Raw genomic sequence first — 27,115 nt, forward strand, 5'->3', positions numbered from 1 at the left:
CCATGTTAGCCAGGATGGTGTTGATCTCCTGACCTCGTGATCTGCCCGTCTCGGCCTCCCAAAGTGCTGAGATTACAGGCTTGAGCCACCGCGCCCGGCCTACTTCTATATTTTGAACTAAGACGAGAGCCAGGCACACAAGACGGTGATAGGTCTGTCTTTTGTTTTTGATGGTGATGATGATGATGATGATGATGATAATGATGAAATGGCTGACATGATTCATGACTTGCTTTTTCTCATCATCTCAGATCTAGAGTTTTGGGTGGACTATTGGCCTGGGATAGATGCAGATCATTCCTTGTATCCCCTGATCTTAAAGTCAAGACTGAACCAGTCTCCAGACTCAAGCCTTCATGGGGCTTCAGATTCCATGAGGAATGGGCGTCCCTGCAATATCGTCATGGCTGTGAAAAGTTGCATTGGAGCTGGGCAAATCGGCGTTCTCCTGCCAATCCATCCTGCTTAGATTTCCCATTCAGCACCAATCTTATTTCCTTTTTTTTGACAGAGTCACACTCTGTTGCCTAGGCTGAAGTGCAGTGGTGGGATCTTGGCTCGCTACAGTCTCCACCTCCTGGGTTTAAGTGATTCTTGTGCCTCAGCCTCCCAAGTAGCTGGGATTGCAGGTGCACACCATCAAGCTTGGCTAATTTTTTTTTTTTTTTGTATTTTTAGTAGAGACAGAGTTTTGCCATGTTGGCCAGGCTGGTCTTGAACTCCTGACCTCAAGTGATCTACCTACGTCGGCCTCCCAAAGTGCTGGGATTACAGGTGTGAGTCACTGTACCCGGCCTCATTTTCTCTTATACTGCAAGTAATTGCCTGCAAATGTGTTTTCTCCATTAGTTTGCAAGCTTCCTGAGAGTAGGTCTCTGCCTCATTTATTCTGGAATCTCCCTGGCACAAAGCACAGGGCTTTATCCTCAGTAGGTATTCAACAAATGTTTACTTTAATTCAACAGCTCCCCTTACCACTGCCCCCACCTTATTTGCTGGTGGTTAAGTACAATCAGAACAAGTAGGTATCATAAGATTTATTCCAGAGTGAATTTGGGAAAAGATTACTTTAGTGATATGAAAAGAAACCATGCTACTTAGTCAGAATACTTCTGAGAGTCTCCCCTGTCCAAGCATTTGCTGAATTTCTATCTACTAATTTTCAGGTGGAACAGTATAATTGCAGAGAGTTCATTTGGACATAGATACACTTTCATGCATTCACGTCTTTAACAATTCTTTAACAATAATTTGTGGCCCTACTGTGTTCGTTCACTAACTCCTTTGAACTAACTTACCATAGGAGCTATATATTTTCCTTGTAATTTGGGAGGTCCAAGGCTTCATTAAGCTCACGTGCCCGAAACTAATGAAGAAAATAGCTCGTTAAGCAGCTAGTATAAAAGTAGCCACCAACTGAAGTCAATTACCCGCCTTAAATCAGCCCAGCACTCCCATCGTGAGCAGAGAAGCCCATTCTGAATCGCGGTCCAGACACGGAGGGGAAAAACAGCTCCCTCGGGGCATGAAAACTACGCTCGCCCCAAATCCTCCTCCCCAGAGTTCTACTCATTGCTTACCCACCGAACCCAGAACAAACCAGAAGTGCTTAAGACGAGGACAGGTAGCTCCGTGTACACATCGGAATTTAAAACTGTATCAATTCCTGCTACAGCAACAAGGCTTCTCCCCAGGACTAGCATTCCAAGAAGGCAGCCCTTTTCTAGACGGATAAAATAGAACCTGAAGGCACCCGTTTCCCTAAACTGCTCTTGCTCATGTGTAAGTACCAATGAAAAATGCTGACGCTGCTTCTGTTGGCATTGCTTTTTAATTACGGCCATCAATAAATCATTTTATCCTTGAACAAGACTTGAGAATGGCCTGAAGGCAGAGGCATGATTCCTTAGGAATTAGGCCAACAGAGAATGGGCTATCTCACTTCCCACCTCTTCTCTTTCTCTGCTGTCCAGAACAGAAACCTTCTCTGAATAGCTGGGAGCAGACGGCCACACTTCAGTTCCATCTGGGGGTTCTGTTAACACAGTTTTACCCCAGCCTGCCTTCATGGCCACTGCCACACAAGCTGCATCTGTTCTTTCTTCTGTGCCTTGTGTTACTTTGTTGTTTTTCCTATTTCTAGCGTAGTGAGCTGAATGGTGGCTTCGCACAAGAGATATTCAGATCCTTGTGCCTAGAATCTGTGGATGTGGCATTATTTGGAAAAAGGGTCTTTGCAGATGTAATTAAGGATCTTGGGATGAGATTATCCTGGAGTATTTTAAGTAGGCTGTAAATCTAAAGACAAGTGTCCTTATAAGAGGACACTCTTGTCTGGGCGCAGTGGCTCACGCCTGTAATCCCAGCACTTTGGGAGGCCGAGGCGGGTGGATCACCTGAAGTCAGGAGTTCGAGACCAGCCTGACCAACATGGAGAAACCCCATCTCTACTAAAAATACAAAATTAGCCAGGCATGGTGGCACATGCCTGCAATCCCAGCTACTCGGGAGGCTGAGGCAGGAGAGTTGCTTGAACCCAGGAAGAGGTTGCAGTGAGCTGAGATCGTGCCATTGCACTCCAGCCTGGGCAGTGAGTGAAACTCTGTCTCAAAAAAAAAAAAAAAAGGGCAGTCTTCCTCCAGGGGAGGAGACCCAGACAGAAGAGGAGGAGGCAAGGTGACCGCAGAGATTGGATCATGCGGCCACAAGTTGAGGAATTCTAGTAGGCTCTACAAGCTGGAAGAGGCAAGGAATGGATTCTCCCCTAGAACTCTGAAGGAGCATGGTTCTGCTGACATTTGATTGATTTTGGACTTCTGGCCTCCAGACATGTTTTTTTTTTTTTTTTAAGATAGAGCCTTGCTCTGTTGCCTAGTCTGGAGCGCAGTGGCATGAACTCAGTTCACTGCAACCTCCACCTCCTGGGCTCAAGCCATTCTCTTGCCTCAGCCTCTCAAGTAGCTGGGACTACAGTTGCCTGCCACCATGCATGGCTAATTTTTGTATTTTTAGTAGAGACGAGGTTTAGCCGTATTGGCCAGGCTGGTCTCGAATTCCTGGCCTCAAGTGATACACCCACCTCGGCCTCCCAAAGTGCTGAGATTATTTAGGTGTGAGCCACAGCACCTGGCCCAGACATTGTTTGAAGCCACCCACTTCATGGTTCTTTGCTGCAGGGGCTGTGGAATATGAATGCGCTCGTGCTGTTGGTTGGACTTGCTGACCTTGTGTCTGTTATTCCCTGGCAGTTCTACAGGGCCTGGAGCTGGTACGAAAAACCTCCCTTCTTTCCCAAGTGATCCCCAGCTTCCCCGTTCACTGAAGGCCCTGCAATCAGGAACAGTCAGGACTTTGCATCCAGTTGCTGTGGGTGTTGGGCCGACCCTTCCTCTTGTGTGATCCATGGAGCCGCAGCACTGCGTCACCTGGGAGCTTTTGGAATTGAAGACTCTCCGGGCTCACCCGGGAGGACTTGCTGGGCCAGAATCTGCATTTTAACAAGATGCCCAGGTGATTTGCATACATGTTCAGATCTTAGAAGCGCTAGTAGGAGAGGCTTTAAGGTGGTAATTAGATCTTTTCTCCACCTGCAAGAATCTTAGTTTCTTCATGTTAAATCTATTCGCTGTGGCAATGGCATGGGGGTTATAAAACAAAACAAAACCCTTACATCAAGAATGCACCCTGGTGTGTCATGGATGTGGGTGAAATGACATGTCTGGAATTTGCTTTAAAATATTCTAAAATAGCAAGAAGGAAAAGAAAAGTGGGAACTGGAATGAGACTGGCGAAATGTTGACAAGTTCTTGCAGTGGGATGATGGGTGCAGCGGGGTTCATGGAACAATTCTCTCCCTACTTTTTGTGCATGTGGGAAATTTCCATAATGAAAAGTTAGAGGTTGGGCACGGTGGCTCATGCCTGTAATCTCAGCATTTTGGGAGGCCGAGGTGTGTAGATTGCTTGAGCCTAGGAGTTCAAGACCATCCTGGACAACATGGCGAAACCCCGTTTCTACTAAAAAATGCAAAAATTAGCCAGGCACAGTGACAACAAGCCTGTAGTCATATTGAGGCATGAGGATGAGGTATGAGAATCACTTGAACCCAGGAGGCGGAGGTTGCAGTGAGCCGAGATTGCACCATTACACTCCAGCCTGGGCAACAGAGTGAGACTTGGTCTCAAAAAATTTTTTAATTTTCTTTTTTTTTTTTTTGAGACAGAGTCTCGGTCTGTCGCCCAGGTTGGAGTGCAGTGGTGTGATCTTGGTCACTGCAAGCTCCGCCTCCTGAGTTCACCCCATTCTTCTGCCTCAGCCTCCAGAGTAGTTGGGACTATAGGCTCCCACCACCATGTCCAGCTAATGTTTTATATTTTTAGTAGAGACAGGGTTTCACCATGTTAGCCAGGATGGTCTTGATCTCCTGACCTCGTGATCTGCCCATTTCAGCCTCTCAAAGTGCTGGGATTACAGGCATGAGCCAATGTGCCCGGCCTTAATTTTCTTTAATTTTTTTCTCTTTTGAGACAGGATCTGATGCTGTAGCCCAGGCTGGAGCGCAGTGGTGCGATCCCAGCTCACTGCAGCCTGTACCTCCTGGGCTCAAGCGATCCTCCCACCTGAGCCTCCCGAGTAGCTGAGACCACAGGCATGTATCACTACGCCTGGGTAATTTTTTCACTTTTTGTAGAGGCAAGGTCTTGCTATGTCGCCCAGGTTGGTCTTGAAGAGCTCAAGTAATCCTCCCATCTCCGCCTGGGAGCATTCCCAAAGTGCTGGGATCACAGGTGTGAGTTGCTGTACCCAGCCTCAATTGTTTTCCGTGACTCCGCTTTTTCTCCTCTCTTGGAAATGACTGGTCTTCGAGGGAATGTCTTTTTTGTCTCAATGTGTGGTTTCTTTGCTCAGTGCACCTGTGTTGGGGGCTTTGCTGCTCTCCAGGCCTTTTTCGGCAGCGTCGTCCCTGGAGGGCAGGATGGGAGCTGATGGCTTCTTAGCATCTTTTAACTCAGTTTCCAACAACATCTAGTTGGCATCTGTTGCTCTCGGCAGCAGGAACTCCATTTCCTTTCTCTCTCTCCACCTCTCTCACCTCTGTAAGACTCTGTCTTTGTCATGGGTGCAGCATCACATGTGTGGCCCTTAGGCTCTCTTACTTGCCTGTGATCTGCGTATCATGTCTTTACTTCAGGGCTTCTCAACCAGGGGATGATTTTGCTCCCCAGAGAACATGTGGCCATGTCTGGAGACAATTTTGGTTGTTACAGCTGGAGGAGGTGGTGCTACTGGCATCTAGTTGGTAGAGGCCAGGGCTGCTGCTGAACATCCTACAATGCTCCGGACAACCCCCACTAAGACAAAATGATGATCCAGCCCCAAATGTCAATAGCGCTGGAAGTGAGAGACCGTGATTCCATCTTAGAGATCATCCAAGCACATTTGGCCAAATTGTTTTTTCTCCATCCCATGAAGAAAAGGCAGACTCATGACTGACGACAACATTGATGGGAATTTTGTTTACCTCTTCTTGGTGGACTTTGGGATACGATGACTTACCATTTCTGCAAGTTGTGCATTGCACACCTCCAGGGGGCGCCACCCACATATTTATGAAAATGCCACCCCAGGAATTGCACAGTACATAGTCTACATGGCTATAAGTAGTTGCTCTGGTTTTGGGGTTGCCCTGGGGTGCTCTGGAACTGGGAGAAGCTTTATTTCTGGCCATTAGAGGCCAGGAGCATGACATTGAGTGTCCTTTCAAGAAAGGAGAAATGTTGAACAGAGAGGACCTCATTTTTATAACTCTTGACCATCATCTAGTTACAGAGCATCCACTTTTCACCCCTGGGCCATATCCATTTGACGGAGGTAAAATCATCAAATTATAATACCATGGCTTACACTTTTGATAGCTTCTGCCCGGAACATGGCGGTAAGAGCTTCTCATTTTCCATTGATTCATTGGGGGAGAAACTATACACGGCTGCCCTAAGACTTTCTATTACACACCATTTGTTTGACGGGATTTCTTTAGTTTCTGTAGCATAACTTATTTTAACTGGTCCTCCGTCACTTTGCAATAAAAACGGAGATTGTGAAAATGTTCATTGTCATTACCAGTGATGGAGCATTAAGTACAGAGTTCTGGAGAGTAGACGGAATCGAGAGATTTAAAATAGCAGAATGAGCTGCTCACCCTCATCATTGCTTTTAATCTTGCTGAGAACTGAGGGGAATTTTGACAGGGTTCAGGGGGACTATAGGGAGCAGGGCTGGGAGGTGGCTGTTTGCACGTGTGGTCAGCACATCCAGTGGGGGGGTCCATGTACTGCAGGCAGCCCCGCAGATGGAGTTGGGATTGCCCTCCATCAGACTGCAAACCCCCGTTCTCAAGACATCGGGGCCCAGGCTGGTGCAGGAGATACACCGCAGTGTGTCAGCCTTTCTTCTGTCACTCCTCTCCAACGACAGTCCCCGATTATCCACCGAGGAGTCACTAGTCCCCCATGGCATGTGTGGGACTGGCCATTCCCCACCCTGATGTGGGGCTGGGGCATGTGGTCCCAGCCTGGATGTCAGTATCCTTTCACCACCCTGGCCACACAGATTGGGTCTGAGAAGCAGATGAGCCGAAGGAGAGATAATCTTGGGAGTTTCATGTTCACACTTAAAGTAAAACGGAAAGCGACGGGAGGGTGAGGGGCCATTCTGATGATATAGTTTGAGGACCTGGATGTAGCCACACCTGTAGCTGTCAACTATGCCATAGTACTGTTTTTTTTTTTTCTTCAAATTTAAATACTTTCTAGAGACAAGGTCTTGCTATGTTGCTTAGGCTGGTTTTGAAAAGTCCCTTTTTGGGGGATGCTTTCACTGCTTCGCTTCCTTTCTGTGACAGCTCAGGAAATCAGAAGACAAGGGAGATGAGTTTTTTTTTTTTTTTTTTTTTTTTTTGACACAGGGTCTTGCTCTATTGCCCAGGCTGGAGTGCAGTGGTGCAATCACAGCTAGCCACAGCTTTGACCTTCTGGGCTCAAGCGACCCTCCTGCTTCAGCCTCCTGAGTAGCTGGGACTGTAGGCTGGTACCACCATACCCAGTTAATTATATATATATATGTATATATTTATATATATATATTTTTTTTTAGAAATGAGATCTCACTACGTCACCCAGGTTGGCCTCAAGCTCCTGGGCTCAAGAAGTCGCCCTGCCTTAGCTTCCCAAACTTACAGGTGTGAGCCCCCACATCCAGCCAAGGCTGTGTTCTTATGCACCTGCTATCCCCCCAGGCCCTGAGCAATGATCCTCCTGCCTCAACCTCCCAAAGTGCTGGGATAACAGGTGTGAGGCACCATGTGTGGTCCACATAGTATTCTTATGGGTTAAATTGAGTCCCCCTCAAAGAATGTTGAAATCCTAAATTCTAGTAGCTCAGAATGTGACCTTATATAGAAATAGAGTTATTGCAGGCCAGGCACGGTGACTCATGCCTATAATCCCAGCACTGTGGGAGGTCAGGGCGGGCGGATTACCTGAGGTCAGGAGCTGGAGACCAGCTTGACCAACATAGAGAAACCCCGTCTCTACTAAAAATACAAAATTAGCTGGGTGGTGGTGCATACCTGGGAAGCTGAGGCAGGACAATTGCTTGAACCTGGGAGGCGGAGGTTGCAGTGAGTTGAGGTTGTGCCCTTGCACTCCAGCCTGGGCAACAAGAATGAAACTCTGTCTCAAAAAAAAAAAAAAAAAAAAAAAAGAAATAGGGTTATTGCAGATGCTGTTGATTAGAATGAAGTCATCCTGGTGTAGGGAGGGCCCTAAGTGAATGACTGGTGTCCTTATAGAAGAGGAGAGGACACATTGAATCACAGAGACACAGAGAAGAAGGCCTTGGATCGGACGGAAGATTGGACTGATGAGTCTGCAAACCAAGGAATGCCGAAGACTGCCAGGAGACCACGGGAAGCTAGGAAGAGGCAAGGCAGGACTCGCCTACAAGTGCAGGAGGGAGTGTGGCCCTGCTGGCACCTCCATTTCAGACTGCTGGCCACCAGAGCCACAAGACAGTCAATTTCTCTTGTTTCAAGTCACCCAGCTTGTGGTACTTGGTTGTGGCAGCCCTAGGGAATGAACATAAGTATTTTTAAATGAACTCTCCTCTTCTCTCCATCTTCTTCTAAATCATCATCAGTTTTGCCTAAGCAACAGCTAGGGTCTAATACAGATGTGATGACTTACTTCAAAGCCAGCCCCCATGTGCAGACTGGACCATCATTCTCGGGGCTTGCTGGAGATCTGAGCCGGGGCACCATGCTCTGTTGCCTTTAAACAAAGGCTGGTGCTCGCCCAGGCATGTGAGCTCCACCGAGGATCTATTTGTGGAAGGCAGAATTCCGAGATGACCCCCCTAGGTTCTTGCCCTGGATAAATGCCTTGTGTCATCTCCTCTCCCCTGGAGTGTGGGCAGGACCCCTGGCTTGCTTCTAATCTGTACCTATGGAAAAGTTGAGGGGATTTTGCAGACGTAACTAAGCCCCTAATTCGCTCGCTTCGAGGTAATCAAAAGGGAGATTATTCAGGGTGGGCCTGACACCTTCAGGTGAGATCTTCAGTGAGGGTCTGGAGGGGAGAGACTCCCTCCTGCTGTTTTTTTTTTTCGGAGATGGAGTCTCACTCTGTCGCCCAGGCTGGAGTGCAGTGGCATGATCTTGGCTCATTGCAACCTCTGCTTCCTGGGTTCAGGCGATTCTCCTGTCTTAGCCTTCTGAGTAGCTGGGATTATAGGCGTGCACCACCATGCATGGCTGAGTTTTGTATTTTTAGTAGGGATGGGTTTCACCATGTTGGCCAGGCTGGTCGGGAACTCGTGACCTCAGGTGATTCACCTGCCTCAGCCCCGCAAAGTGCTGGGATTACAGGCATGAGTCACCGCGCCCGGATGGTTTTGAAGCAGCCAGTCGCATGAGTTCCACAGTTGAAATTCTGCCAACAACCATGTGAGGTTGGGAGAAGACCCCAAGCCTCATATGAGACCCTAATTCCAGCCGACACCTTGATCACAACCTTGTAAGAACCTGAGCAGAGGACCCAGCTAAAGCTGCACCCCCAGACTCCTGACCCATGGGAAAGGAGAGGTAATAGATGGGTGTTTTAAGCTGCTAAATTTGTGTTGATTCGTTATGCAGCTTAGACAATGAATACATCATTCAATTTCTAAAAAATCGTAAGTTAACCATGTGCTAATCACACCATTTGATTTTTTTTTTCTTTTTCTTTTTTTTTTTTTTGAGACAGAGTCTCACTCTATCGCCTAGGCTGGAGTACAGTGGCGCAATCTCGCCTCACTTTAACCTCTGCCTCCTGGGTTCAAGTGATTCACTTGCCTCAGCCCCCCAAGTAGCTGGGACTACAGGCATGCACCATCACACCCAGCTAATTTTTGTGTTTTTGATAGAGACGGGGTTTCACCATGTTGGCCAGGCTGGTCTCGAACTCCTGACCTCAAGTGATCCACCTGCCTCGGCCTCCCAAAGTGCTGGGGTTACTGGCGTGAGCCACTGCACCCGGCCCGACACACCATTCATTTTTAAGGAACTTCCAGGCGCTGTGGTCAAGCCCCTCTTGTGTGGCATGGAGGTGGGGAGAGATGGGTTGGGGGATGACTGGGTGGGGGCGTGGAGCCAGGTGGGGAGAAGAAGGGAGGGAGAAGCTCGATCCATATGCAGACTTGCACAGTCCTTCAGTCCTGGGGATGTTGGAGGAGAGGCAGGTCTTGCCTTGTATTTGAGAGTTACGATCCCAGGCAGAGGCCCTACTTCTACCTTCTTGCAGGTGGGGCTGGGGACAAATACTCAGAGGAAGAACAAACACCCTTTGTAAGCATGCGAAACGTTTCTGGAGTGGAGAGATGATGAGGCAGGGTATTTGGAGACAACGGCCAATGTTTTTAAAAATCCTCTCTCCCTGAGCCTTTTCCTCATTCAAATTGCTGGCACCTTTGGACTCCTTGCTTCTAGGAGAGAATGTCCTGGAGGAAAACGGAGACTCCCTGTGACCTGGAGCTTCACAAGCTTAGCCCCTTCCAGGAGCCATGGAGGAGCTGGGGCATGGGGAAAGTCTTGTGGGATACTAGGTGAGTAAGAACACAGTCTTGGCTGGGTGTGGGGGCTCACACTTGAAATCCTAACACTTTGGGAGGCCGAGGCTGAAGGATCACTTGAGCCCAGGGGTTTGAGACCAGCCTGAGCAACATAGTGAGATCCCATTTCTAAAAAAACAAATTAAAAATTAGTTGGGCATGGTGGTACACACTTGTAGTCTCAGCTATTCAGGAGGCTGAGGCAGGAGAATTGCTTGAGCCCAGAAGGTCAAGGCTGTGGTGAGCTGTGATCACACCACTGCACTCCAGCCTGGGCAATAGAGCAAGATCCTGTCTCCAAAACAACAACAAAACAACAACAAATGTCATCTCCCTTGTCTTCTGATTCCCTGAGCTGTCAGAGAAAGGATGCGAAGCAGTGAAAGCATCCTCCCAAAAGGGACTTTTTATCCTTCTCCCTGGACTGAACTACAGAGAAAAGGAAGCCATCCTCACAAAAAGATCTATGGGATCAGAGAGTGGAGGGGACCTGAGCCCCATGTCATGGGACAAGCTCTGGGAAGATGGCACCTTTCCCAAGACACATGAGTTCTATCGTTGGCCACCATTCCCACTGCCTGGACCAAAGTAGAAGCTCAAACAGTATTCCCTGAGTGAAAGAAGGAATACAGCATGAGCCCTCTCAAAGAACTCTCCAGGAAGACTTCTCTTCATCAGCAGCAGGGAAAGCTGATGAGGGTCATGTGATCCTGTCTCCCGGGTGAAGTCTGAGGTGTCTGCGCCGTGCACCTCCACAGGCACATAGTGCGTACAACCCGCTCGGTTTTGCAGAGATGCCATGTGCCCCGGGGAGAATCTGGGCAGTGAAGTCAGCTCTCTGTCTCAGGGAGTCTCTCCTAAAAGGGCTCTTGTGCCGGGGGGATTGGACTCTGCCGGCTTTGTTTCTTGCTTGGGACTACCACGTTTCTGGCACCCCCAGGACTCTGTCTAGGCAGCTCGAAGGGCTGTCTACATGGCTTCTTGGACCTGAACCCTAACTGGACCTGTGCATGGTACTGCAGCCCAGATGTGAAACAGGGATCACCCCGCCTCACCACCAATCCCCCTTGTTTTAAACTGCAGTTAACAAGTGGCTGGCTTGAGGGAACCCCCTTTATCATAGCTTTTGTCCAGCCTACCCCCTGGAATCTGATGAGGTCTTTGGGTGCTGGCAGCACCAATTTTTATCCATTATTTTTTCTATTATGGATAATTCCTTTCCACACTGGAGTCAGACAGAGGTCGGCTTGAGCCCAGCCACTGAAGACAAATGCCAGTGGTTTGCCGGGTCCTGGGTGCTGTCTGTTTCAGGAAAGCAACATATTCAGGATCTATATCTGTTGCCTGGAAGCTGGGAGCTGGGTGAAAGTCATAGGGGTTTGTAATGATTACTTAATGAGAACCAAAGACACATGAAGGCTGAGGCTGGAGGAGGGCGGCTGGGGATGGCAGGGGCAGGGATGGGCAACCCAGTTGCTGGAACCATCCAGGGCTGAGTTGGGATCCTGCCCTGCCTCTCCCCACCTGTGTGACTTCAGCCTCTGATTTCTCACCTGTCAGGAAGGAACCTGCCTGACTTGCTGTCAGTGTTTAGAGAATTGAAGGAGCTGATGATTGTGGAACCTGCTGCACATTTTCTGAAGCCAGGTACTGGGTTCAACATGGTGTATAGTTAAGGCACTGGTTCTCAGCTGAGGGTGAATTTGCCCCCCGGCAGGCACTTGGCAGGGTCTGGAGATATTTCTGGTTGTCACAATGGGAGAAGGGTGCCAATGGCATCCATCTAGTTGGCAGAGGGCAGGAAAGCTGGTAACATCCCACAGTGCTCAGAACAACGCCATGCAATACAGAATGATCCTGCCCTAAATGTCAATAGAGCTGAGGTTAAGAAGCCTTTTCCTTGGTTTGTGGGTGGAGGGCAGGGTGTCACTGCATCACCCAGGTTGGAGGGCAGTGGCACAGTCATAACCCACTGCAGCCTTGACCTCCTGGGCTCAAGCGATTCTCCCACCTCAGCCTCCTGAGTGGCTGGAACCATGGGTGTGCACCACCACACCTGGCTAACTTTTTATTTTAATTTCTTGCAGAGATGGGGTCTTGCTATGTTGCCCAGGCTGGTCTTGAACTCCTGGGCTCAAGCAATCCTCCTGTCTTGGTCTCCCAAAGTGCTGAGATTATAGGCATGAGCCACCACATGTGGCCAAAAAGCTGTTTTAATGTTGAAGCACAGTAAATGTTTCCCAGCTCAATAAATGGTATATCTGGTTATAAATAAGAGGCACACAGGAACATGCTGTTTCCACAGTGAGTGAATGAAGATTTTCTGTTACAACAGTTTGTTATTTGTAGGCAGTGAATAACTTTGTATGTACATCCCTTACCACTGAGCAAATATGTCAGCAGGACAAAGTCCTACAAGTGGAATTGCCAAATAAGAAAGTTAATGCATTAAAAAAATTTTTTTGAGACAGGATCTTGCACTGTCACCCAGGCTAGAGTGCAGTGGTGTGATCACAGCTCACTGCAGCCTCAACCTCCCAGGCTCAAACAGTTCTCTCACCTTAGCCTCCAGAGTAGCTGGGACTACAGATGTGCACCACTAAGCCCAGCTAATTTTTGTATTTTTTGTAGAGATGAGGTCTCGCGATATTGCCCAGGCTGGTCTCAAACTGCTGGGCTGAAGCGATCCTCTCCCCTTGGCTTCCCAAAGTGATGGGATTATGTGAGCCCCTGTGTCTAGTGTACTATCTGATTTTGCCAGATTACCCTTCACTGAAGTTGTACCCATTTCTTTCTTTTCTTTTCTTTTTTCTTTTCTTTTCTTTTCTTTCTCTCTTTCTTTCTCTCTCTTTCTCTTTTTCTTTCTTTCTCCTCCCTTCTTTCCTTCCTCCCTTCCTTCCTCCCTCCCTCTTTCCTCTCCTCTCCTCTCCCCTCCTCTTCCCTCCCCTCCCCTCCCCTCCCCTCCCCTCCTCTCTTCCAGATGGAGTTCGCTCTTGTCACCCAGGCCGGAGTGCAATGGCATGATATCGGCTCACTGCAACCTCTCCCGGGTTCAAGCGATTCTCCTGCCTCAGCCTCCCAAGTAGCTGGGATTGTAGGCACCCGCCACCACACCCAGCTAAGTTTGTATTTTTAGTAGAGATGGGATTTCACCATCTTGGCCAGGCTGGTCATGAACTCCTGACCCTCAGGTGATCTGCCTGCCTCGGCTTCCCAAAGTGCTGGGATTACGGGCGTGAGCCCCCATGCCTGGCCTGAAGCCATACCCATTTCTGTCCCCCTGGCAGTGAATGTAGAAGAGCAGTGGGGTGATTCTGTAATTTTAAACATTTGCTCTCACTCTTTCTATCTTCTCATCACAATCTGGGAATAAATAAAAGGTAGGCATACTTTAAGATAGTTTGTGCCCATCATATTCTCGGCACCTAGGGATCCATCCAGGATCTGCCCACAGGAGATCTTTTAAGTGTCATGAAGTTAACGCCACTGGCAAGTGGCTTCCCTTTCTCCAGAAAAGGGATATTTGGCTCCTGCTTCCTGGCACTAAGAGCTCCCACATGACTTGCCTCTCAGAGTTTGCATGTAGAAAAATCTACCTCAGCAAATCTTCTTGTGAGTGGTTGCTCAGCTTTGTTTTTTCAGTTTCTATTCTGTTTTTTTTTTTATTTTTTAAATTTTTTTGAGATAGAGTCTCACTCTGCCGCCCAGGCTGGAGTACAGTGGCATAATCTCGGCTCACTGCAACCTCCGCCTCCTGGGTTCAAGCGATTCTCATGCCTCAGCCTCCTGAGAAGCTGGGACTACAGGCGTGTGCCACCACACTCTGCTAATTTTTGTATTTTTTTTTTTAGTAGAGATGGAGTTTCACCACGTTGGCCAGGCTGGTCTCGAACTCCTGACCTCAGGCGATCGGCTCGCCTTAGCTTCCCAGAGTGCTGAGACTGCATGTGTGAGCCAGTCTATTTTTTAAGTTTCTGATTCGAGGACCCCTTTGAGAGTCTGATGAAAGTGATAAACCCTCTCCCCAGAAGAAGGCATCTGTAATTTGCCTGGAATCTCTAAGGTTCTAGAAGCCTTCCCAGACCCCTGAAGAAGCGGCTGTCTGGATAGGAGTGGGGCTCATGCCGCCAGGTACTCTACCTTGCCTCACCTTCCTCTGTTTGAGGTGCACTGCATGAGGGGATCTGTGGATGGACTTCCAGGCTCAGAAAACCAGGTAGAACCAGTTCCGTGTGGCCAGGGACACCCCAATTGCAAGTCTGTCTTCCCCACTTTCTAACAGAGCAACTGGTCAGTTATTCAGCATCTGGTTTTGTTTTTGCTGCTTTTGAGACAGAGTCTCGCTCTGTCACCCAGGCTGGAGTGCAGTGGCACGATCGCGTCTCACTGCAACCTCCACCTCCCGGGTTCAAGCGGTTCTCCTGTCTCAGCCTCCCAAGTAACTGGGATTGCAGGCATGCGCTACCACAACCGGCTAATTTTTGTACTTTTAGTAGAGACAGGGTTTTGCCTTGTTGGCCAGGCTGGTCTCGAACTCCTGACCTCAGGTGATCTGCCCACCTCGGCCTCCCAAAGTGCTGGGATTATAGGCGTGAGCCACTGCACCCAGCCTGTTCCGCATCTCTGAACCTTAGTTTTCCGATCTGTAGAATGGGACACTGACTTTGCTATCTCCATGTATCAGAGATCATGAAAGTGAAGGACTTCACACAGTGCCGGCACTATGCCTGTGTTTGAGGAATGGAGGCTATTCTGATTCTTACACAGAGTCCCTTGCTTCCCAGCAGCCCCCTCTCCCTCCTTTTTGGGTTGGAGTCCCTCTATTTTAGTGGCCACTGGGATTCTGACATGACCAGGTCTTTGTCTCAGAGACCTCACAATTACTGTTCCCTCTGCCTGGAACACTTTTCCTCGCTCTGGTCCTCTGAGATCTCTTTCAGCTCAACTGCCCCATGCTCAGAGAGCCCCTGTCTCCCTCTCTAGTTTGAAGCCAGTTTACCCCTGTAGTCTATGCCTGGAAAACTCCTTTTCCTCCTTGGTGCCTCCCAAGTTGTCATGGGATGTATGTGCCTGTTTGGGTGTCTGGTGTCTGTCTCCTCCACTGGACTGCGTGCTCCTGGTGAGCTGGAGGGACTGGACTAGCACAGGCTAGGACCCTGGGGCTGGAGGGAGCAGGGCAGAAGGCACAGGCAAAAGGCCTGTCTGATATGGAGGGAAGTGAAGGAGAGGGAGAGAGTTGAGAGAGGCTGGCAGAAGATGGGCCAGGGGCCAGGCTGCGTGGAATCTTCTGGGCCACAGAAAGACATTTGAATTCTCATGTAAGAGAACCAGGATGCCATTGGAGAGTATGAGTCACCTCATCTCACTGAGCTCTGTAAATGTCAATGTTTTATTATTTTTATACAATTATTTAAAAGTGATTTTAATTACTTACCTTTTTATTTTTATTATTTTTGAGACGGAATCTCGCTCTGTTGCCCAAACTGGAGTGCAATGGCACAATCTTGGCTCACTTCAACTTCTGCCTCCTGGGTTCAAGAGATTCTCCTGTCTCAGACTCCCGAGTAACTGGGGTTATAGGCGTCTGCCACCCCACCCGGCCTATTTTTGTATTTTTAGGAGAGATGACATTTCACCATGTTGGCCAGGCTGGTCTTGAACTCCTGACCTCGGGTGATCCATCCGCCTTGACTTCCCAAAGTGCTGAGATTACAGGGGTAGGCCACCATGCCCGGCCTTATTTACTTTTTTAAAAAAGATCAGGCCAGGCACAGTAGCTCATGTCTCTAATCTCAGCACTTTGGGAGGCTGAGGCGGCATGATCACTTGAGCCCAGGAGTTCAAAACTAGCCTGGGCAACATCGTGAGACACCCCCTCCCCAATGTCTAAAAAACTGAGAAAATTAGGCATAGTGGCTTGTCTGTATCCCCAACTACTGGGGAGGCTTAGGTAGGGAGGACTGCTTGAGACCAGGAGTTTGAGACCCCACTGAGCTGTGTTTATGCCACTGAGCTACAGCCTGGGCAACAGAGTGAGACCCCGTCACAAAAAAAAAAAAAAAAAAAGTCACATTCTTTTAATTACTTACTTTTACAGAAGACCACTGGTCCTGGTGGGGAAGGGCCTCGGAGTAGGGAGACCCTCAGGTGGCTGCATCCCTGGTCTTGGTCCTGTCTGCAGGCTGGGACTTGAGGCCCAAGTGACGGCCCTGCATCCCTGCACCCCTGCATCCCCACACCTCAGTGTATTTGGACCTGGTGCTGCTCCTGCAGCATGGCCATGGGCTGCAGGAGCCGCCTCAGCCTCCCTAGGGCTGACCGAGCTCTGCTTCTTATCCCAGGGAATGACGGGCACTGGGGCTTTGATGGGCATCGGGTGAAATGGGCAGAGTGGCGCTTACCTGGGATGGCGGTGAAGTGGGATGGGGAGGTCACTGTGACAAAGGGCAGCATGAGGTACTTGGTCTTGACACCCTCCTGGGTCAGACAGTCCAGGTTAGGGGTGTCCACATCCTGGTCGTAGTCCCAGCGGAAGCCACTGAAGGAGATCAGCAGCAGCTGTGAGTGCTCTTCCTCCCCAGTGCGGGGTGGCTGCCCAGCAGGACAAGCAGCAGCAGCAGTGGCTGGAGGGCCCTGAGCCCTGTCATCCTGCGAGCACCTGTCATGCACTCCTCACAGGGTTCATGGGCTTCTCCCTCTTTAGCCTGTTGTCGAACAAAGTCCACATTGATAATTCAGCCCAGCTCTGTTGTGGGACAAAAAACCTGGAGTGCAGCAAGGTGCTGCGTATTTGCGGGATGAAAGCGTTCTGGAGATGGATGGGGGACATGGATGTACAACGTGGTGGATGCACTTAACTGAATTGTTCCCTTGAAAATGGTTAAAACGATAGCTTTTGTATGTATTTCACCACAATAAAAAATCAAACCAGCCAGGCATGTTGGCTCATGCCTATAATCCCAGCACTTTGGGAGGCCAAGGCGGGTGGATCATTTGAGGTCAGGAGTTCGAGACCAGCTTGGTCAACATAGTGAAACCCCCATCTCTACTAAAAATACAAAAAGTAGCTGAGCATGATAGTTCATGCCTGAAACCCCAGCTACTTGGGAGGCTGAAGCAGGAGAATTGCTTGAACCTGGGAGGTGGAGGTTGCAGTGAGCCGAGATTATACCGTTGCACTCCAGCCTGGATGACACAGCAAGACTCCATCTCCAAAAAAAAAAAACAAAAAAAAGGCCAAACCATGTGAAATATTTTGGACTCTTATACTAATTCCAACATTGCGAAGATCTGGGGAGAACAAACTAGATTGGTGCTTTCTTTGGCTTAGTGTGTCCTGTTTTTATAGGGAGAGCAAATTATTGTACACCAGTACTATTAAAATAGCTACAACAGGATGGGCATGGTGGCTCACACCTGTAATCCCAGCACTTTGGGAAGCTGAGGTGGGAGGATCGCTTGAGCCCAGGAGTTCGAGACCAGCCTGGGCAACATGATGAGACCCTGTGACTACCAAAAATACAACAAAAATAGCTAGGTGTGGTGGTGTGCACCTGCAGTCCCAGCTACTTGAGAGGCTGAGGTGGGAGGATCGCTTGTGCCCAGGAGGTTGAGGCTGTAGTAAGCCGTGACTATGCCACTGTACTCAGCCTGGGTGACAGAGTGAGACCCTGACTCAAAAAAAAAAAAACAAAAAAAAAACAAAAAACACTGCAGTGGACTCAGTGACCATGAGGCCAGGCACGGTATACATACACATCATCTCATTTAATTTTTTTCTCTGTTTAAAGTCATTTTTTCCTCTAATCTCCATGTTGATCAACATTTTTTTAATCCTCGGAATTTATTAGGTGAAAATTTCGCATAGGAATTAAAAATTGCCTGGCGTGATGGCTTACACCTGTAATCCCAGCACTTTGGGAGGCTGAGATGAGAGGATCGCTTGAAGCCAGGAGTTTGGGCCAGTCTGGGCAATATAGTGAGAATGCATCTCTATAAAAAAATTTAAAAAGCTGGGCGTGGTGGCATTCACCTGTAGTCCCAGCTATTTGGAAGACTGAGTTGGAGGGTTGCTTGAGCCCAGGCGGTAAACGCAGCAGTGAGCTATGATTGTGCCATTGCACTGCAGCTTGGGTGATGGAGTGAGACTCTATCTCTAAAAGTAAATGAATAAAATCGTGGTATAATATATGCAACATTTACCATTTTGTGCATCTGAAAGTGTACAATTCAGTGACATTTCGTACATTTATCATGTTGTGCAATTATCACCACTACCTAGTTTCAGAGTTTTTTCAGCACCTCAATTGGAAGCCTCACACCCATTGGGCAGTCGCTCTGCATACTCCTCCTGCAGCCCCTGGAAACCTCTGATCTACTTTCTATCTCTGTGGATTGGCTTCGTCTGAACATTGCATATCAATGGAATCGTACAATATATGACCTTTCATGTCTGCTTCTTTCACTGAACGTGTTTTGAACATTCATCCATATCACAGCATGGATGAATTTTTTTTTTCTTTTTAGACCCTATCTAAAAAGAAAAAAAAATTTGTACAAAAAAAAGGATAGAAGATGGAGATGGGATGTATCCTGCAAAGCTTAGAATATTTACTATCTAGCGCTTTACATAGAAGCTTGCTTACCTCTGAACGATATGCAGGTACAGGGATGACATTAGCTTGGCACTTATAGAAAGACCTATAAATTGTGTAAAGACGTCGTCATTGGATTTCCAGTAACAAGAAGCGGCAACACATGACCGTGTGCCGAGGTGTTCAGGTGAAGTTTAGGGAAGGTCCTACCTTGACAAGATCAGCTATAAGAACCAGATGAGATAACCCCATTTCTTCTGCTGAAACTGCCTGAGAATTTCATTCCAGTTATTTGTGTAGGTTGATTCTTTCGGTGGGGTTCAGGCGGGTGAGGAGGTGAAGTGTCAGGGGAGTTCTATTTTGTATTTGCACAACTTGGCTTTCTTTTTACTTGGTGTGGTGTCTTGCTGTATGAGGGAATTTCATAGAATTTTGTGATGAGTATGCAGCATAGTGTTTTGAATCCTGGCCGGCTGAGGGTCATAGCTCAGCTCTGCAACTCATTACCTATGATGCCTTGGGGTGGGTCCCATAACTCTCCAAGCGTCTGTTATATATTCCATGGGGTCGTGAGGTTCAGATGAAATAATGCATGCTGGCAGGAATGGTTACTGCTCATGGGATTTCCATGTGCTCCCCCGTATCCCCCAAACCCCCAATAGTTAGATGGATCCATGCCAGGGTCCAGTGCTGTATAAGTGGAAGTCACTGACATCACGTGTAGTCTGCAGCTTCTGAGGGCTGGGGCATAACTATCTCCTCCTCTCATCTCTTGGTGCAGTAATGGGAAAATCCTTGCATTAAGATGGTAGAATTTCCATCATTCTAGGTCATATGGAGCACACTGTACCCGGCCAACCCACTGTGACATGGAATGTAAGAAATCAACTTTGGTTGCTAAGCTGCTGAGACTCTGGGGTTAATTTGTTACTGCAGCATAACTGAGTCCATCCTGACACATGCAGCATGTAAAGTACTTGTGTTGACCCTTAGTCATGGTAAGTGCTCCACAGATGTTGGTTACTTTTGGTAGGAAGATAGATTGCCACTGGAAATTTGTTATCTGATCTCATGAGGCCAGTGTTGCTATTTTGTAATTGGATAAATTGGGCTTGGCTCTTCTTCCAGCATGTGGGAGAGACAGATGACTGAGAGACAATAAAGCACTATTATCTTCAGTTTGTGTCCTTGGATACTCTTGGTGGCAATGAACAATGTATGCTCCTCTGAGAAAACTGTACCTAAAGGAGAATGGGAGGTGATACCAGAATTGGGAATGTTCAAGGCCCCAGTCTTTCCCTGGTCTGGAGACAACTTTGAGTCCTTGGTGGGAAGATTCTCCAAGGGAACATAAATGCTTTTACTATCCAATTTGTCTCTTTGAGAATTAAAACTCTTTTTTTTTTTATTCCAGTAGCTTTTGGGGTACAGTTTGGCTCTTTGAGAATTGCATACTAATCAGTTAGGCTGCTTTAGGGGTCATCCGTACACATCTCTATATTCCTGAAACAGTAGAAAAGCAAGCAGTCAGGCAACACTCTACCATGACCACTAAAACATCCCCAAAGTGAAACACCAGATGTGATCTGCCAGGTTTAGTGGAGGGGCTGGCTTGAGAGTTGATTATATTCATTATCATCACTGTGGTGATTATGGCCACAATATTGTGATGCGTCTTGGTCTTCTTTTGGTGAGTTGCAGTTTGGAAGGCAGGAATCCATTATTTTTTCTTTGTTTCTTTCTTTCTTTTCTTTCTTTCTTTCGTCTTTCTTTGTCTCGCTGTGTCACCCAGGCTGGAGTACAGTGGTGCTATCTCAGCTTACTGTAACCTCTGCCTCCCAGGTTCAAGTGCTTCTCCTGCCTCAGCCTCCCAAGTAGCTGGGATTACAGGCACCCACCACCACGCCTGGCTAATTTTTATATTTTTAGTAGAGGTGGGGTTTCGCCATGTTGGTCAGGCTAGTCTTGAACTCCTGACTTCAGGTGATTCACCTGCCTCTGCCTCCCAAAGCGCTGGGATTACAGGTGTGAGCCATTGCGCCCGGCCCCATTATTCATTTAACCACTATCTATTGAGCAGTTTGGGTGTCGTGGAGGATGAACTGCAGGGGAGGGAGGAAACCTCCTCCTGCCACTATGTTTTCAAGTTGTCCTAATACCCCGAAATGGGACACGCAGGCTTGTGGGTCCCAGAACTCCAGAAGCATCTCCCAACCACGCCATCCTGACCCAGATTCTACCGAAGAATATGTGAGTCTAGCAGAGCCATCTCTGACACTTCCCTTCTTTTGAATGGCTGATGTGTCAGTCACGGGGAGCCCTTATGAAAGTGCAGTGTGTTTTGTGAAACTTGATCAAAGAATACCATTAAACTTTGTTAAGAAATCTACATATTGATGACGTAGGCAGTGGGGTGGAGGTGGGGAAATTCCCAAATACATTTTAGAAATTATCTCAGAAGGAGGTAATAGTCAGAACTCTTGGTTGCCAGTGACAGAAACTTATCTTACTAGTGTGGAGTGGAAAAGGGATCATGTTTTGGTTTGCACTCCCCTACCCCAACCCCAAGCACATCCTGAAAGAGGGACAGGATTGCAAGTGGTTTGTTTAGAAGATGACTTCAGGGAACACCAATAGGGGAGTGAGGAACTGATACATGAAAAGGCAGGAGGCCACAGAAAGGGCTTCAAAGAGCGGATTACCACTCCAGGCAGCTAGGGTTCGACCCCACTGGGGACCTCTGGAGATGATGTGGAATATATTTCAAAGTTGTTCCATCCGGGGGGCAAAGATATTGAAGCATTTATACCCTGGCTCCCATTCATCACTGGCTGAGGACTGGTCCCAGGGCATCAACTCTATGGCTTTTTTTCTTTTTTCTTGTTTATGAGACATAGTCTTGCTCTGTTACCGAGGCTGGAGTGCAATGGCGCGATCTCAGCTCACTGCAACCTCTGCCTCCCAGGTTCAAACAATTCTCTTGCCTCAGCTTCCTGAGTAGCTGGGATTACAGGTGCCCGCCACCATGCCCAGCTATTTTTTTTTTAATTTTTTGTAGAGATAGGGTTTTGCCATGTTGGTCAGGCTGGTCTCGAACTCCTGACCTCGTGATCCACCTGCCGTGGCCTCCCAAAGTGTTGGGATTACAGGCGTGAGCCATTGTGCCCAGCTTCTGTGGCTTTTCTGACATATTCCATGCCTGACTTTGAGAAAGCCCTCAGGTGAAAGTCTTGGTTGTATGTAGTAGCAAGCATGTACTAGAATGATAAATACCAAGGGTCTTAACACAAGATCTCTCTCTCCATCTCTGGATGGAGACACTATCAGATCTCTCTCTCCATCTGTCTCTTTGGCTTTGCATACTGACTCAATTTCTGCTTACTCAAGCCTTTTCTCCATAAGGTGAGAAATGTGGCCACAAAAGCTCCTGTATTTCTCACTCCACACAGTTCCTGTCATCACAGAGAATGATTAACTGGGTCTAGTTCCAGTTTGGAAAAATATTCAAGGAAAGAATTCTGATTGGCCAATTTAGGCCAGATGCTCATTCCTGGACCAATCAACTGAGGTCAGAGGGGTGGAATCATATGAGAACATGGCAGCCCCCATGAGAGCCACGTGCCTGGCGTAGGAAGTATGAGTCTCCACAGAGGGTAGGTCTGCTAGGCTGAAAAGGCAATAGATGTCTGCAGTGAAAGGAATAGATTAGGAGATACATTCTGTTAAACCTGTTAATTACTAAAACAAAAAAACCTTTCAATATATAGTTACACTGTGAGCTGGTGGCTCATGCCTATAATCCCAGCACTTTGGGAGGCCGAGGTGGGCAGATCAGAGGTCAGGAGTTCAAGAACAACCTGACCAACATGGTGGAACCCCATCTCTACTAAAAAAATACAAAAATTAGCTGGGCATGGTGGTGCATGCCTGTAATTCTAGCTACTCAGGAGGCGAAGGCAGGAGAATTGCTTGAACCTGGGAGGTGAAGGTTGCAGTGAGCTGAGATCACACCACTGGGCAACAGAGTGAGACTCCGTCTCAAAAAAAACAGTTACATTATGGTTCCCTCAGCATGATTTAGCAGAAAGGAAAAACCTACCATATGCATATTTCCTATGCACAGGCTACTGCTATGAATTCAAATTCTTAAATTCCAAAGATTAATGACAATGTTTCTCAAGACACAGAAACTCTGTTAGAATCTGCTTATAATGAGGCTGAAGTTAAGTAAGAAGAGAACTGTCATTGAGGACACTACTTTTCTTCCTTCAAGTACTGTCAAGTTTAGGTTCTGCCTGGAAGTAGATGCACCTCAAGGGGCAGTTGCGTGTAAAGATGTGTGTATGTGTGTGGGGGGGAGGGGGAGCAGTTTCCTAAGATGGGTGCAGCATCTTGCAAAGGCTCGTGCAGTGTAATCGAACCAAGCTTTCCATTAAGAGGTAGAATTTATTTTCCTCTCCATGAATCTGGGCTGCCTATGACGTGCTTTGCCCAGTGGAGTGCTGCCAAAGTGATGGTGACCAAGTTCTAGCTGTGAAAGGAAAATAAACCTTGGGACCCCAAGATCACTAAGCTAGGCCAGGCTCAGTGGCTCATGCCTGTAATCCCACCACTTTGGGAAACTGAGGCGGGTGGATCACCTGAGGTCAGGAGTTCAAGGACAGCCTGGCCAACATGATGAAACCCTGTCTCTACTAAAAAATACAGAAATTAGCCAGGCGTGGTGGCAGGCGCCTGTAATCCCAGCTACTCGGGAGGCTGAGGCAGGGAAAATTGCCTGAACCCGGGAGTTGGAGGTTGCAGTGAGCCGAGATCACACCACTGCACTCCAGCCTGGGCAACAGAGCGAGACGCTGTCACCAAAAGAAAAAAAAGAAAAATTGCTAAGCTAAAGGGAAAAGTCAAGCTGGGAACTGCTTAGGGCAAACCTGCCTCTCATTCTATTCAAAGTCACTCCTTTGCTCACTGAGATAAATGCATATCTGATTTTCTCATTTGAAGAGGCTCATCAGAAACTCGAAAGAATGCGACCATTTGTCTCTTATCTACCTCTGACCTGGAAGTCCCCTCCCCGCTTCCAGTTGTCTCACCTTCCCCTGGAGTTGTCCTGCCTTTCCAGACTGAACCAATGTACATCTTACACATATTGATTGATGTCTCGGGTCTCTCTAAAATGTATAAAACCAAGCTGTGTCCCGACCACCTTGGGCAGATGTTGTCAGGACCTCCTGAGGCTGTGTCATGGGCGTGCATCCTCAACTTTGGCAAAATAAACTTTCTGAATTAACTGAGACCTCAGCTTTTTGGGGTGCTTATAGTCTTAGGCCTTGAGAGCCCTCTCGTAGTTTCCATATTTTTGCCCTCTTGGATGCTGGCACCAAGCAAGGCTTGGCTATCCTGCTTAAAGGGCCGTTTGAAAAGGGGCTCTGAAGGGCGAAGGGGTACATGGAGGAAAACAAGCTTCCCTGGCTGACAGCCACACCAACTGCCAGGCACATGTGTGAGGCCATCCTGGACATTCCGCCCAGCTGGCCCTCCAGCTGCAGGTAGCCACACACATGAGCCCAGGTTAAACCAGCCTGGAAGTCCCCATGCAACTCACAGGGTCATGAGCAATAATGAATTGTGGTGGTTTAAAGTTTCTAATTTTAGGGTGCAATAGGTAACTGAAATAGCCCACAGGGATGTGAGCCATTGGAGGGTGCATTTCCCATCTGCTGAAGCTTCTCGATTCCCAGGATCCAATCTGGATAAGACTCCTGTTCTCAGTGTCCTTGAGGGAAATGGCAATGAACTTTTCACGGATTGGACCGTCTCAGGGGAATCCCAAAGATCGGAAACTATTTTCTTTCTTAGAATCTTCCACACAGCATTGAGCCTTAGGAATTTCTAAGAAGGATCTGGAATGAAAAAAAATCTTCTGGAAAGGTATTTGTATAGCTTAACTTCAGCAAGATTCATGGTGGGTGTTAGATTAAGTGCTGGTGTTAAGCCAAACCATGTTTTTCAAAGACACACCTGGCCTCAAGGTTGGCAGGATCAGAGTGGCCTCCCAGGATCTATGACATCCTCAGAAGAGTTGGTTCAGCTGGCATGTACCCAGGTCTCTGTGAGCTAGTATGATAGTCCCTTGAGTCAACAGCTGCCACATCGCATCTCCTTTAAATCCCCCTAAGTACAACCCTGGAAGCATTGACAAAATAGTGCTTTTACTGAAGATTTCAGGAGGACATAAATGAAGAGATTATATTGCAAGGTACCAAAACTTCCATCTTTGCTAAAGACCCTCATCCAGGCTGGGTGTGGTGGCTCACGCCTATAATCCCAGCACTTTGGGAGGCCGAGGCAGGCGGATCACCTGAGGTCAGGAGTTCAAGACCAGCCTGACCAACATGGAGAAACCTCATCTCTACTAAAAATACAAAATTAGCCAGGCATGGTGGCACATGCCTGTAATCCCAGTTACTAGGGAGGCTGAGGCAGGAGAATCTCTTGAACCCAGGAAGCAGAAGTTGCGGTGAGCCAAGATCATGCCATTGCACTCCAGCCTGGGCAACAAGAGCGAAACTCCATCTCAAAACAAAACAACACAAACAAAACCCTCATCCAATGGTCATGCCGCTCTATCTGGCCATGTAATTTCTTCTCCTGGCTTTCTCTAGCAACAGCCTTCTGTGGAACCTTACTCTGCCTTTCAAAACCCCTTCAGCTTGTACCCGCCATCAGCAAAATCTTTAGTTCAACATGTATGCCTCTGGGGGAACTCATCCATATGCCACTTAAGGATATTTCCAGCAACATCATCTTCACTACCACAGGACAGCATTTCAGGGTGGATTATGTGCCTGTTGGATGGGTCATCCTTATGTCCAGCACAGTGCTTGTCCTGAAACTTCAATCCAGTGTTCCTAGTTTGATAACTTGGGCGATGCCAAATAAGTTGAATTTCTCTTTCTTAACAACAGATGTTTGAATACAGCCCTGTGTCCCTCTCTACTCCTTCCTGTCTTCCTCCTCTCCTCTTCCTTCCCTTCCTTTTCAAGAGCAAGGTTTGCAAACTTTTTCTTGAAAGCCTCAGATAGTAAATATTTTAGACTTTGTGGGCCATACAGTCTCTTGTAGTAGTCAACTCTGCCACCCATAGTGTGAAAGCAGCTGATATAGTCTGAATATGTGTCCCCGCCCAAATCTCATGTTGCAATGTAATCCCCAGTGTTAGAGGTGGGGGCCTGGTGGGAAGAGATTGGATCATGGGGGTTGATTTCTCATGAATGATTTAGCATCATACCTTTGGTCCTGTCCTTGCAATAGTGAGTGAGTTCTTGCAAGATCTGGTTGTTTACGAGTGTGTAGCACCTCCCTCCTCACTCTCTTGCTCCTGTTTCACCTTCTGCCATGATTGTAAGTTTGCTGAGGCCTCCCCAGAAGCTCAGAAGATGTCAGTGTTTTGCTCCCTGTACAGCCTGCAAAACTCTTAAACCTCTTTTCTTTATACATTACCCAGTCTCAGGTATTTCTTTATAGCATGGGAGAACAGCCTAATCCAGCAGCCATAGACAATATGTAGCAAATGGGCATGGCTGTGTTTCAATAAAACTTTATTGACAAAAACATGTGCAAGCAGGTCAGATTTGGCCCGTGGGCCATAGTATCCCAACCCTTGCTCTGGTATATTCTCTTCAGCCAGCCTGGACAGCTCTAGGTTTTTTTTTGTTTGTTTTGTTTTGTTTTGTTTTGTTTTGTTTGAGACAGAGTCTCACTGTTGCCCAGGCTGGAGTGCAGTGGCATGATCTTTGCTCTATGCAACCTCTGACTCCTGCATTCAAGCGATTCTCCTGCCTCAGCCTCCCAAGTAGCTGGGATTACAGGCACCTGCTACCATACCTGGCTAATTTTTGTATTTTTTTTTTTTTATAGAAATAGGATTTCACCATGTTGGTCAGGCTGGTCTCAAACTCCTGACATCGGGTGATCCGCCTGCCTCAGCCTCCCAAAATACTGGGATTACAGGCGCCTATCACCACATCTGGCTAATTTTTGTATTTTTAGTAGAGATGCGATTTCATTATGTTGCCCAGGCTGGTCTCGAACTCCTGATCTCAAGTGATCCGCCCGCCTTGGCCTCCCAAAGTGCTGGGATTACAGGTGTGAGCCACTGCACCTGGTCTCTAGGTTTTTGTTTTGTTTTGTTTTGACCATTGCTTATTTGGTTTGACTTTCATTTTCTTCCCCATTGTGGTAGCCATTTTCTGAATGCCTGCTAGTTTGTCCATCTCTCTCATCTGTAGTCCCTAGAGTCAGATGAACTCCTCTGCAGGTGCAATGGTGTAACACTCTGTAGTGCTGAATTTTGAGCAGGAGAAAAAGAGTAAGAGTGA

The 27,115-nt window shown here is 47.7% G+C and overlaps 1 long non-coding RNA gene across 1 annotated transcript in view; it reads left to right on the forward strand.

The window, feature by feature from the left end:
• Positions 1-27,115, forward strand: part of LOC114674368 (uncharacterized) — a 118,822-nt gene that overhangs the window by 20,405 nt on the left and 71,302 nt on the right. The window lies entirely within an intron of this gene.

Source organism: Macaca mulatta, chromosome 20 (assembly GCF_049350105.2).
Source record: "Macaca mulatta isolate MMU2019108-1 chromosome 20, T2T-MMU8v2.0, whole genome shotgun sequence".
NCBI lineage: Eukaryota > Metazoa > Chordata > Mammalia > Primates > Cercopithecidae > Macaca > Macaca mulatta.